The 12,592-nt window shown below is 46.1% G+C and overlaps 1 protein-coding gene across 8 annotated transcripts in view; it reads left to right on the forward strand.

The window, feature by feature from the left end:
• LOC133225979 (collagen alpha-1(XI) chain) overlaps nt 1-12,592 on the forward strand; it is a 462,534-nt gene that overhangs the window by 101,357 nt on the left and 348,585 nt on the right. The gene's annotated exons all lie outside the window — the stretch shown is intronic.

The raw sequence follows: 12,592 nt of genomic DNA on the forward strand, positions 1-12,592 counted from the left end.
GTAACTGTGTTGTTTAATCCAGAAAACTGCACTGAAAAGCAAGGATGTGTTCCCAGAGTACATGAAAACAACCAACTGCTGAGAGTGGGACAAGTCCAACCAAAGCAACAAGCACTTTTTCACTAGCACAACTTAAGGTAGCTACAAGTTAACTTAGTGGCCCAAGCAGGATGTTGGAAAGAAATGAATAGTCACTAAGAAGCTGTAATCTTGCTTGAACATGCCACTGGAGGGCAGGACAGCAGTATTGCCCCTAAGCATACACATCGTGGGAGACGTTGCTTGGAAGGATCAGCAATGCCATCATTACACCACCTAGACTTCATTCCCATTAGCTCATAATTTATCCACAATGCACAGACAGTTGCCACTGGTGAGGAGAACCAACAGCACAAAATGAAGCATGCATGCAATTGCCACTGGTACTTGCAGTGGCCAAACAATCAAGTTACACTGTCTGCAGAACTTAGCTCCCCACCAGCAAAACCCCAGTAGCCGAGCATCCATGCCTAGACTGCACAGAATACAAGGAATGGGTTTCAGCTATGGCATGAGACAACTCAGTTATCAACTGTTACGGAGAGCATGAGCAGTAACAATTCCTTCAGCTGTGGCTGGGCCCTAACATAAGGCAAAACGTTCCTGATTTGTTCTAGTCAACTTGTGTTTAACTTTTACTGGGCTGCTTCTACCAAAGGCAGTTTGAGCTCTGTCACACAGTTTGAATTACATTGCATTTGCTCATATTTCAAACAACATAAAGAGCCATTTGCAGAAATCTGAGAGCTTGACATCATGACTCATCAATGGTCACAGCAATATAAGCTATAACCTACCTGTGTATCTCACACATAACTGCAATAACTAGAAGTCTTTTTCTGTATCTACTTATCAAGAAGACTGCACAGATCTCACACCACAGTGCAATCACTTTGTAACTCACTGTGCAATAAAACCTCTTACCCAAATCCTCTCCTAAGCTTCCCTGCCTCCAATTATCCGCTCTACTTCTCCTGTTGATATCTTACAGTTTTACTCAGCATTTCAAACAGCAACCAGCTGACCACACAACCAAAAGGAATCATTGCTAAGCTCTCCTCAGCTGAATTAGAACAAAAGCAGTTACACAGACTGTATTTAGAGAGTCACAAAACTAGTGCTTGGCCCTGACTCAAGGTGAGGGAGAAAGCCTGTCCAAGGTGACACCCAATTCTTTTCAGCTGAAATAGACTGAGTTTCTAGCAAGGGGAGCCAGGTTTCATAACCTACAATAGGGGAAGCGTTCACTGGACAGAGGTTGTGTGAGTACATACGAGGCCAGACTGAGCCCCTTTTTTTCATCATGCAGAAATGTAGCAGCTTTTTATTTCACTTTATGACTCAGTGTTCCCAATGGAAAGAGCACACACATCATGGGTTTGGCACTGCACACCACCCCATTTCCTACCAGCCCCATCCTGCAATGAATCCAACACAGCCATTCCATTAACCTCTTCAAGGAGGGGTTTGTGCTAGTGGCAGGAGCAGGAGGGGCAGAAGGCAGAGATGTGTCAGGGGAGGACTGCTCTGTACTTGCAGTTCATGCAGCATAAACCACCACTGTAAGACAAACAAATGAACCCACAAGACAGTCAGAGGAAACTAGGGAATAAGGTCTCCTCCTGGCTTGAGTCAGCACAGCTCAAAAACAGCCAAAAGAGTTATTCTGTTGTGTGATGGATAGAGATTGTCTACCATAACCTATTACAGCTTTTCTCCCCACTGATTCATTCCCCAGCATGCTGCTGGGCTGCATGGGTGCAAGGATGCCATAGGTAATCACTCACCCAACATACAGGTTACAGCCAGTCTTCTCTTTCCACCTGAGCACAAGCAGGATCTAGAGTTCTAAGTAGAAGGCTGCCTTTCATATTTCTTTCATGTGTTGCAAACACGGCAAAGTCTCCCCAAACTGCTGAACTGGAGGGTTTCTGTTTGTCCATAATGTGCATGTGGAAGGGTGATAAAACTGCAGAGATGCTCATGACCTAACTAAATAATAATCAAAAGAACCAGCTCTAAACCAAATCTCAACCCAAGGGAAGCCTTTGCTGGCACTATAAACTTGCCAAGGGATTCCTGGGTCTGCACTGTCTTACCTTCTTTTCACTCCTAATCTCCTTTCCCAGGATCTTTTGGCTGAATCCATCTCACCTATCACCTCAGGTTCAGCCTTCAATAGGGTCCAGAGCAACTAGGCACACGAAAATGTGACAAAGAACATTAAATAGCAGGAGGGGAGGGGAAGCAAGGGCTGATACCCTATAATATTCTGTCTGGCCCCAAACCCAAACATAGAATACAAACAGCTAAAAGCCCATTAGGTTTCAAACACACATGTTGAGTGATATCAGAGCAGCATGTCAAAGTCTATTACAAATGCTGCAGGAACAAGAAGCAAACAGTTGTTCAGGCCTTGCCAAGTGCATCTGATGTAGAAGGAGAGTCCTCCAATAAGTCTGATTAAGAAGACTTTTCTTGGAGTCAAAGCTTGCTGGGGTGTTTTTTTAGTCAGCCCTCCCCCAGCATGACTGCTGCCCAAGAACACTATTACTGGTAGATCACTTCCCACTGTGTTGGATAGAATACAACAGGAAAGAAAGTGGTCCCACGGTTGCTGTTAAATTGATCAGACTCTAGATGTGCCAGGATTGACAGAGTTCAGCCTCCCCTAGTTCACAGTTTTGATGCCTAGATCTGGGAAACTGGTTGATTTGGTAGAATGTAAGTTCTGTACTAGGTGCCTAAAGACAGCAAGACATTTAGAGCAAAGGGGAACGCAGCTCCACTTTCTCCCTATTATGAAAGACACTGCAAACTACAGAAATCAGTTGAATCAAAGGTTAAACATGTTTAGATCTGCATTTTTCTCCTTCCCTTCTCTGCTCTTTTCTATGCATTACCAGTCTCAGAGGCTCTCAAGCAAAGCCTGCAACGTTCCTTACCATGGTTCTCCTCTTGCCATCTGCCCAGGTGTGTTTTCTAGATGTTGTGCTAGTCTTGAGCTGCGAGCCTTGTTCTCTCTGAAGTCAGTAGGAGATTTCCTATGGGCTTCAGTGGGAATAGTACTCCATCTTTTGTCTTACATGTTCTTAAAAATGGATTGTTTCTACCTGGTTGGATCTCAAAATATAAAATGGTGAAGCCAATTCCTATTCTTTTTGCAAAGAGGTGCACAATAAAGCACACCTATTACAAGCATCATACCGTAAGTAAATATTGGATCATTTCTCTGAAGTGTTGATGTTGCATACCCAAAGAGCTAAGCATTATTCCTTAATTCCTGACAAGGAAAAGTAGGATTTGGTTTATATCCATGCATAAACCAGGATAGGCCCTTACACTTACCTTGACTGGGTTAATGTGTTTGATTTTGGCTTTAACAAGAAGCTCTGAGCTAAGGTTTCCTGACCTCTGTTTCAAATAGCCTACACCACTGTAAGAGTCTGGAGCAGATCCATGCTTCTAACGGGATATATCTTGCAAAAGTCTGGGAACTCTTAAGCACAGGAAAAGTGACAAGGCTTCAGCATGACTCATTGGTGAGATTTGAAAAGATACTGGAAGAAACTGGCTAACAAATCACTTCAATGTACTTTCCCCCTTTTGCAGACCCACATCTGCACTCACTTTCTGAAGACCTCAGCTTCTCTGCTTGCAGGCGAGGGATAGCTAGGGTTGCAGGCTGCACAGCTGGGATAGTGCCACTGGCATTCCTTGCTTTACCAGGAAGTACTGTGAAACCAAAGCAGTCTCAGGTTGCTTGGGGAAGTGGGGAATGCCCACCCATCTGATACAAGCGTGGCAACCAAGGTACCTCAGTGCCTTCCAAGAAAGGCACTAGGACTCACTTGGGTCACAGCTTACAAGCATGTGAACTCTATTGAACTCTATTACCTTACTTGATGTAGTATGTAGTGCACTCCCACTATAACTGTGTCTTTCTGGACCTGTGGAACAGCTGAGGAGCAGGACACGGGAGCCAGATGCCAGGAGACATCTACCCAGAGCACACTGGCTTGAGATCTACGCACCCTCCAGCTACCCTAGAGTGAATCCATAGGAACCCTGCAATACAAGTGTCTGGTAGCTTTGCATTCTTTACCAGGCATTCTTAGGGGCACAGGAGTTAAAGCTTATAGGTGACTGCTGGAAATGAGAAAGGACACTTTACAATGCTAATAGATACAAAGCAGCAGGCACAAATGCAGATTCAAATATGTTACTAGCTGGTCTTCGAGACCTTCCCTGGGGATACTGCTAACAGGGAAACATCTTGACCTCAAAGAAACTCACCAGACAGAGTAATTCTTGAGGTTTTCCCACCTTCTCCATGCAGATCAGCTCCAGCAGCAACCTTCCAACAGTGTGGAAGGTGGAGAAATTTAAAACAAACTGGAATTTCTAAATGGCTTTTACTTGAAAGTATGAGAGTATTTCTGCAAATGCTGCAGGGTCACATGAAGAATTGGATATGGCTTCATCAGAAGCTCTTCAGATACCAACAAAGACCTGAACATTGGGTAAGTACAATGTGCAGTAGGAATCTTCTAAAAGGGAAAAAGCTTCTCTCACCTTGACCAGAGCCCCACATCTTGCCTCTCTGCCCGACAGTCCTGTGTCCAGCCCTGGAATCCTCAGTACAGAAAAGACACGGCTGGGAGTTAGGGGTGTTCAGCCTGGAGGAAGAAAAGATTCCATGAACACATCATTGCAGCCTTGTAGTACTCAAAAGAAGCCTGTAAGAAAGATGTGGAGAGACTTTTCAGCAGGGCCTGTGTGACAGGATGAGGGGTGATGGGTTTAAACTAAAAGAGGGAGATTCAGGCTCGACATGAATAAGAAATTCTTTACAAATGATGGTGGTTAAACCTTGGCACAGGTTGCCCAGAGAGGTGGGGGATGCACCATCCCGGAGACATTCCAGGCCAAGCTGGATGTGGTTCTGGACCACCTGATCTAGTTGAAGATGTCCCTGCTCATAGAATCATAGAATAGAATCATAGAATAGTTAGGGTTGGAAAGGACCTTAAGATCATCAAGTTCTAACCCCCCTGCCATGGGCAGAGACACCTCGCTCTAAACCATATCACCCAAGGCCTCGTCCAACCTGGCCTTGAACACTGCCAGGGATGGAGCATTCACAACCTCCTTGGGCAACCTATTCCAGTGCCTCACCACCCTAACAGGAAAGAATTTCCTCGTTATATCCAATCTAAACTTCCCCTGTTTAAGTTTTAACCCATTACCCCTTGTCCTATCACTACAGTCCCTAATGAAGAGTCCATCCCCAGCATCCCTATAGCCCCCTTCAGATACTGGAAGGCTGCTATGAGGTCTCCACGCAGCCTTCTCTTCTCCAGGCTGAACAGCCCCAACTTTCTCAGCCGATCTTCACACGGGAGGTGCTCCAGTCCCCTGATCATCCTCATGGCCTCCTCTGGACTTGTTCCAACAGTTCCATGTCCTTTTTATGTTGAGGACACCAGAACTGCACACAATACTCCAAGTGAGGTCTCACAAGAGCAGGATAAAGGGGCAGGATCACCTCCTTCGACCTGCTGGTCATGCTCCTTTTGATGCAGCCCAGGATAGGGTTGGCTTTCTGGGCTGCAAGTGCACACTGCCAGCTCATGTTCATTTTCTCATCGACCAGCATCCCCAAATCATTCTCCACAGGGCTGCTCTGAATCTCTTCTCTGCCCAGTCTGTAGCTGTGCCTGGGATTGCTCTGACCCAGGTGTAGGACCTTGCACTTGTCATGGTTAAACTTCATGAGGTTGGCATCAGCCCACCTCACAAGCATGTCAAGGTCCCGCTGGATGGCATTCCTTCCCTCCAGCCTATCAACTGAACCACACAGCTTGGTGCCATCACAGACTTCCTGAGGGCACCTCAATCCCGACTGGTCCCAACACCGATCCCTGAGGGACACCACTTATTACTGGTCTCCAGCTGGACATTGAGCCATTGACCACAACTCTTTGTGTGTGGCCATCCAGCCAGTTCTTTATCCACCGAGTGGTCCATCCATCAAATTGATGTCTCTCCAATTTAGAGACAAGGATGTCGTGTGGGACAGTGTCGAACGCTTTACACAAGTCCAGGTAGATGACATCAACTGCTCTACCCCTGTCCATCAGTTCTGTAGCCCCATCATAGAAGGCCACCAAATTGGTCAGGCAGGATTTCCCCTTAGTGAAGCCATGCTGGCTGTCACCAAGCACCTTGTTGTTTTTCATGTGCCTTAGCATGCCTTCCAGGAGAATCTGCTTGAAGATTTTGCCAGGCACAGAGATGAGACTGACTGGTCTGTAATTCCCTGGGTCATCCATTTTCCCCTTCCTGAAAATGGGGGTTATATTTCCCTTTTTCCAGTTGTCAGAAACTGACATGCCATGATTTTTCAAATATGATGGCCAGCGGCTTAGCAACTTCATTCGCCAGCTCCTTCAGGACCCACAGATGGATTTCATCAGGTCCCATGGACTTGTGCACATTCAGATTTTTAAGATGGTCTCGAACCAATTCCTCTCCTACAGTGGGCCCAAGGTCTTCATTCTCACAGTCCCTGCGTCTGCCTTCCAAGACTTGGGTGGTGCGGTCAGAGCCTTTGCTAGAGAAGACCAAGACAAAGAAGTCATTCAGAACCTCAGCCTTCTCCAAATCTTGTGTAATTAGTTTACCTGAGAGCTTCCTGAGGGGGCCTACGTTCTCCTTAATCTGTTTTTTATTTGCTATGTACCTGTAGAATCCCTTCCTGTTATCCTTAATATCCCTAGCCAAGTTTAATTCTAACTGGGCCTTAGCTTTCCTAACCTGGTCCCTAGCTTCCCCGACAATAACCCTGTGCTCTTCCCAGGCCGCCTGTCCTTGCTTCCACTTTCTATAAAACTCTTTTTTCATTTGAATTTTTCTCAGGAGCTCCTTATCCATCCAATGAGGTCTCCTGGCCCTCCTGCTGCACTTCCTTCTAGTTGGGATGCAACACTCCTGAGCTTGTAGCAGGTGATCCATGAAGACCAACCAAGAGTCTTGAGCCCCCCTGCCCTCTAGGGCTATATCCCATGGAACCTTACTAAGCAGGTTCCTGAAGAGGCCAAAGTCTGCTCTTTTGGAGTGTAGAGCAGTGAGCTTGCTGCATGCTCTTCTCACTGCCCTGAGGATCTCAAATTCAACCATCTCATGATTGCTGCAACCAAGGCTGCCCTGGAGTGCCACATTTCCAACGAGCCCTTCCCTGTTGGTGAGCACAAGGTCAAGCACGGCACCTCTGCTTGTAGGTTGCTCTATTACTTACAGAAGGAAGTTGTCTTCCACACAATCGAGGAACCTCCTGGATTGCTTGTGCCGGGCAGTACCATCATTCCAACAGATGTCAGGGTGGTTGAAGTCACCCATGAGAACGAGGGCCTGTGAGCGTGAGGCTTTTCCTATCTGCCTATAGAGTGCTTCATCCGCAGATTCCTCTTGATCAGGCGGTCTATAACAGATCCCCACAGTAATGTCTCCCATTGCTGTTCTCCCTTTAACCCTGACCCACAAACTCTCTGTTAACTGCTCACCAGTCCACCAGACAGAGTTCCATACTCTCCAGCCTATCCCTAACATAAATGGCAACTCCCCCTCCGCGCCTGTCAGGCCTGTCTTTTCTAAAGAGCCTGTAGCCTTCCATTCCAACACTCCAGTCATAGGAGCCATCCCACCATGTTTCTGTGATGCCTATTACATCATACCCCCGTAGACGAGCACACATCTCTAATTCCTCTTGTTTGCTCCCCATGCTACGGGTATTTGTATAGAGGCATCTGAGCTGAGCTCCAAATGAAGCCAGCTCATTGGCTGGGGCAGCCAGAATATCTCTGCATTGCTCCGAGCATTTATTATAGGTGCTGGCAACTGACTGGGTGTGTTGGGATGGAATGATGCCCCCCTCCCCCAACACATCTAGTTCAAAGCCTCCTTGACTCACTACAGGGGTTGGACTGAATGAGGTCCTGCAGTGAAGAAGGTCCCTCCCAACACAAATGATTCTATGATTCTACCTTTCCCAGCTTGTCAGGTCACTGGGACTTCTCAACTCAACCTGAAATGGTTTTCTCCTAATGCAAGCAAAACAGTGAAGTTGCTTTAAAAACAGCTCATCTTGGCAGCAGCTGAAAGAAAAACTCCATTTTGCTTTCCCCAGCAGAGCCCACGGAGCCCTTGTTTTGAAGTGTCAAGTTCTAACCTTCTCCACACTGTTAAAACTGAATATCTTGATCCAAATCAACTTGCACTGAAGTCAGAAGACTTGTAACTGACTGCAGTGGGGACTGCATGGAACCCTTAAAGAGATAAACTGAAGAGGAAATGGCTTTTAAAGAGAGACCTCTTGCCCCCAAGACGAGACAGTCACAGAAAACTACAGAAACACATTGTTCTTTTTCAGCCTTCTGCAGGGGCCAAAAGATGTAAAACAAACACGGATTTAAGACAGCAAAGGAAAAGGCTTCCATTCCTCCCCAGACATTAGCTCAGTTGAAACATCCTCCCGACTTTCTGCTATCACTGCAGAGTTTTTCCAGCCTCAGCCAATAGTATAGAAGAAATGAGGACTTGTGTTCTTGCAGCACATCTGGGAATGAAATCTCTCATGTTCTACGTGAATCATTTATTCACAGAACAGGTTTCAAACACCTCAAGCATCCACTCAGCATTTGCGTTACATTGTGGGGAATTCTCTTCACTTCAGGACAACTGAAATACTTCAATGCTTATGAAAACAAAGCAACAACAACAAAGAGTTTCCACAAACACAGTGACAACAAAATCTCCAAGTAAATATTAAGGAATCTCTCAAAATGTAAGTAAAACCCATGTGAACACGTAGTTCTGGGAACACAGACCTTTCCCATTGCTCAATAAAAACAACTGTTCAACATCCTGACTGACCAAGGCAAGCCTGTGAAGCTGCCTTCCAAAGAACTCCAGAAAGAATGTGTTAACTCTGCTGATGTGAATCTCACAAAGCATATAATGAACTCTCCCAGAACCCTACTATTCTATCTCCACAGGAACAGGGAGAATCTAAGCAAATGGCATTTTGCTATGCCATCTATAACATCTATACAGAGAACTAGGTTGTTCTGAGTGTAGCCGACCTAGGTCTTGTTCCTAGACGTTAACTGCATTCCCAGCACCATGCTAGAATCCACAGATTTGCTGTTCAGTTGCCTTCTATTCAACAACATGTTTTCACTTCTCCTTCCAAGCTGTATCTCCCTCTGTTTCCTCAGGCTGGGCATGATTCTTTCGTACCAACATCTCTTCTTGCAGGGTGCATGCACAGGCTGCAGGATAGGGAAGGACTCAGAGACCTGGCAGACCCTAAGTTTCCTCACAGGGAGAGCAAGGCAGGTCTTTGCGATCAACTTGTCACCATCCAACTGAGGATTCAGAAATGACTTCTTGTCTGGACAAATATCTGGGTACCTGTTGTCCGCCAAGCTGAACAGAAACGATCTGAAAAGGTCTCTTGGAGGGGACAGGCAAAATGTTGAACAAGACAATAGATTAAAACCATTGCTTCCCTGTCCATGAATACACAGACTCTTGTGAGGCTTTTCCTTTTCAGGGTCACCAGCTGTGCTGTGACTTTTCTCCTTTAGCAGCATCCAGATGGAAACAATGAACTCTACCACCATGAAATTTCTTCTTCTGATTCTAATGTTGCTATCTTGGATCTTTTACATTGGAGATGCTCCAGAAAATTTCTTGTCAGCTTTCAACTCCACTCATGTCTTTTCTGGACATCTTTTCCATCCATTCCTCTGCACCCAGGAAATAACACAGCTAGAAAAGGGTCTGCTGTGGTGCTTATACTCACATTACAATCAGCCAGCTCATTCTGTCAGGAAACAGAAGAGCTCAGGAAGGGAGATCAATACTCCTTGAAAGCTTGTCTTCATGGCTATCTAGCTAAAGACACTTTGGCTACTGACAGCAATCCTCCCAGTCCACTCAAAAATCACTGTTTATGTGACAAAGGACCATCATAGACATTCTATGTCCTGCTTGCACATAGAATCATAGAACGGTTTGAATTGGAAAGGACCTTAAGATCAAGCAGGAACAAGCACTAGTCCTGATGGTAAAAAATATGGAGCCTTAACTATTAAACTACTGACTGAAATAGTCAAAACAACAGCTCTGATTGTTACCAGGAAGGGGAAAGATTTGTATGTTCTTCCTTCCACATAAGCATCCGATAAACGTCTGCTAAGACTACACTCAAACATCCAATATAAGCCAGTACTTGAGGAACCCAAATTCACAGCATGACCTTCTGAACAAGTTTTAGTGGTACGGTGGTGTGATCACATTATCACCCTAGTACTTTTCTCGCTATTAGAGCAATACGCATTTACAGAGGTGATACCATGGCATTTGCCAGTCATTTGTGCTATCTGCTTATGCAAGCACGTATACTCACTCAGCTCCCAGCAGTAAGAAAAGAGCTGCATTGTACCCCGAGGAAGTACAAACTGCTCGAGATCCAAAACTGTCAGACAACCAAGAGCCTCTCTCCTTCTGGTGTGCACCACTTTCCACAGCAAGTCCAAGCAGCGCTGGCTGTGTCACAGCACATCTACTGGACCAAACACAGTTAATTCTCCACCACTGAAACAGGTTCTCAATAGACTTCACTGCTTGAGGGGGAAAAGCCCCATAAACCACATTTGATTTCTAGCTTGCTCCTAGTGATTAGATCTGGTTGTTCCCTTGGCTAAGCCAAACAAACATTCACTGATCTCATTGTCAGGTAAGCACTCAAGGGTTTGTTTTAAAAGCCAGTTATTCATGAATCAATTAAGTTAGTAAGTTACACCAAACTCAGTAAGGCTGCAGCTCTCACATCTTCAGTTTACCAGATGCTCTCCAACAGAAAAAGTGCTGTTGCCCAAGTTGTTCTTCCTTTATTCTGTTGCCTCACAGGAAGAACATACAACAGCCTCTCTGTAACACACAGGGGCAGGAACCCTGTCCCATCGTGAGTATCAGCTGCAGAGAACCTAAACTTATTCCACCCCTCCTTTCTGCACCCTTCAGCTCTTGTTGCTGTGAAAAGGAAGGAGGTGGTAATAAACTTTGCAAGCCATGGTTCACATCACTGCCACATCAAGCTGTGTGCACCTTGCCTCACGACAGCTTAAAATAATCCATCCCCACCTTGAGCTGTCTGCATATGTACACTGCAAATTCAGGGAAATGCTGCTTAAAGGTGATGTTGGTTCAAGAGAAAGCCTGAAGTTCCCTTGAAAGAGCAGCAGAGTACTTCAAGTTTTTTATAGCACTTAGCTGGCACATGTCTGCAACCTCCCATACATCAAGGAAAGGGAAATCCTCTGTACAAGGGGTAGCACACCACAGAAAGACATGGGAGAGCAGTTAAAGCACATAACTCAATGTCGGTTTGCTCCATGCATATAGCCAAATTCTCCAAGGCCTTCTGGGAGTAACCCATCATGGCATGTGGTTAACCACTCAACAGCTAGCCCTTGCATGAGGAGGGAATGGCATGTTCGCATCATCTAAGAAAACCTACAAGGGTGAAAGCCTCAAGAGGGCACGCTCAGGAAGCTGTTGGTAACATCACCTGTAACTCCTCTGGGGCCTGGGGATTTATTTGCAGAGCAAACAGGATCACAGGCTACTGGAATTGTTCCTTTCTGCAGGCTTTACAGTCACAGGCACTCACCCTACATAGGCCAATCTGAAGGGACACCATTTAGTGCAACCCTACTAGGTTTACTTGTCAGATGAGAAGAACATGAGCTTCTTTAGCCTTTTTCCATCAAGTGCTAAAGATCACTCATTTCAGATTCAAAATTCAGACTGAAGTTTGCAGAGTTTTGAAAGACTTGGCTGAATTCGGGCACATGGGCAAGTCATGAAGACAGGAAAAGCTAAATGGTTTGCATTATTGTAACCTCCAAATCGGGATGAACTTGCCAGCAGTTTGCTTGCAAACTGAGGGTTCTAGACCATCAATGGCTACTGCCCCCCCCCCCCAATGGCTTCTAGACCATCGACTTCTGCCCCCCCCCCCCAACACATTCTAGACCTTTGATGGCTACCCACGCCTCCCTGATGGCTTTTAGACCCTCGACAGGTACCGGGTCCATGTCCCCCCATCCCTGATGGCTTCTAGACCCTCGAGGATCACCCCCCCTCCAATGGCTTATAGACCCTCGACAACTACCTGCCCCCCACCATGGGTTCTAGACCCTCGACAGCTCCCATCCCACCTCAGTGCGTTCTAGACCATTGATGGCTACCCGCTCGGATGGGTAACCACCCTGCTATGGGTTCCTCTCCATCGATGGGTTCCACCCCCCCACAGGTTTCCAACCTTTGATGGGTTCCCACCTCCTGACAGGTTCTCGCCCTCCAACGGGTGCCTGCCCCTTGACATCACTTGAGGGTGATGGTTTTACTCTCATGCATACAGCATGAGATGCAGCACTGTGTGCAATCACTCTGAACCTAACAGCCCATGCCCTGTATTCGG

Source organism: Neopsephotus bourkii, unplaced genomic scaffold, assembly GCF_033783945.1.
Source record: "Neopsephotus bourkii isolate Nb327-2 ecotype Australia unplaced genomic scaffold, CSIRO-AGI_Nbou_v1 NB_1768, whole genome shotgun sequence".
NCBI classification, from domain to species: domain Eukaryota; kingdom Metazoa; phylum Chordata; class Aves; order Psittaciformes; family Psittacidae; genus Neopsephotus; species Neopsephotus bourkii.